At 51.3% G+C, this 1,650-nt stretch overlaps 1 non-coding gene across 1 annotated transcript; it reads left to right on the top strand.

The window, feature by feature from the left end:
• The first annotated feature begins 1,331 nt into the window (after positions 1–1,331).
• On the top strand, positions 1,332–1,403 carry TRNAY-GUA. Its single transcript has one exon. It is a non-coding gene; the product is annotated as a tRNA-Tyr (tRNA).
• Positions 1,404–1,650: the final 247 nt, after the last annotated feature.

Genomic DNA, 1,650 nt, shown 5'->3' with positions numbered 1-1,650 from the left:
TTAAGACCTACAATTCTTGGCAGGCAACTCAAAACTGGGAGGATAATCACAGTTGCAATATTTTCCCAAAGGAGCAAGGGGTCCAAGTCCCTTATAGAGCTCCCGACCTAGGCCATGCACTAGGAAGATGAGCCCCCCATAATGTCTTGATTTGAAGGCCAGTAGGATTCCCAGGGACAGAGGAGCCTGGTAGGAGGCCGTCCATGGGGTCGCACAGAGTCAGACACGACTGAAGCGACTTAGCAGCAGCAGCAGCAGCAGCAGGGCTTGTGTGGGGCTTCTCTGATTGCACTAGTGGTAAAGAACCTGCCCACCAAAGGAGACCTAAGAGATGCCGGTTTGATCCTTGGAGGATCAAACCAGGTAGATCCCCTGGAGGAGGCCATGGCAACCCACTCCAGTATTCTTGCCTGGAGAGTCCCCATGGACAGAGGAGAGGAGCCTGGTGGGCTATAATCCATAGGGTCACACAGAGTCGGACACAACTGAAGTGACTTGATATGCACGCCTGCAAAGATTGTGTATAGGGAAGTCACAGGGCTTTAGGAAGCAGAGACTCCATTCTTAGAGGGTGCATGTGAAATCTCACCCGCTCTGAGACCCTGTACAGAGGCAGTAATTTAAAAGGAGCTGAGACCAGACTCACTGGCTGATCTTAGAGACTCACCTGGAGAGGCAGGAAGCATCTGAGACTCCCCCTGGGGACATAGACACTGGTGGTAGCCGTTTGGGGGAGCTCGTTCTACCATGACGACACTGGTGCTTGGAAGCACCATTTTGGAGTCCTCTCTCTAGCCTATTGGTGCCAGGGGCTTACCTGCTCACCACTCTGACCAGCCAGCCACGCAGGGACACTGCCTGTTCATAACTACCAGACAACAGCTGTGGAGACCCCAAGGGTAACCCAGCCAACCACCCAGGGACTTGGCCCTGCCCACCGGTAGGCAAGTAGCCTCCACACGAGGCAGGGCCTGGCAGCCAACCAGGCCAACAGATAGCTCTACCTACTCCGTGACCACAGTAGTCAGCCCTGCCACAACAGAAGGGCCCATGCAGCCCACGCGGGGGCACCTCTACAGCATACAACTCTGGTGACTAGGTGGAGAATGCTATTGGACCGCGTAAGAGGTCTCCAAACAAGGCCACTCCTGCACAACCGGGAAATGTAACCAACCCACCTAAAGCACCGAAATAAAACTAGAGAAAAAGGGAAGATGAGGCAACAGAAGAATATGTTTCAAATGAAGGAACAGGATAAAATCCCAGAAGAAGAGCAACACAAAGTGTGCCTAAGCAGTCTATTTGATAAAGAGTTCAAGCTAATTAGCGCTTCCCGGGTAGCTCAGTCGGTAAAGAATCTGCCTGTAGTGCAGGAGACCCAGGTTTGATCCCTGGGTTGGGAAGAACCCCTGGAGAAGGAAATGGCAACCCACTCCAATATTCTTACTTGGAAAATCCCATGGACAGAGGAGCCTGGGGGGCTGCAGTACATGGGGTCGCAAAGAGTTGGGCATGACTGAGTGACTAACATTTCAAGGTAATTATCATAAAGCTGCTTAATGAACTCAGAAAAAGAATGAATGAACACCATGAGAGGTTTAACAGAGAGCTAGAAAATATAAGAATCAAACAGAGCTGGAGAATACAATA

The sequence above is a fragment of the Oryx dammah genome, unplaced genomic scaffold (genome assembly GCF_014754425.2).
Source record: "Oryx dammah isolate SB20612 unplaced genomic scaffold, SCBI_Odam_1.1 HiC_scaffold_10, whole genome shotgun sequence".
Taxonomy (NCBI): Eukaryota; Metazoa; Chordata; class Mammalia; order Artiodactyla; family Bovidae; genus Oryx; species Oryx dammah.
This window is presented reverse-complemented; position numbering and strand designations above follow the sequence as displayed.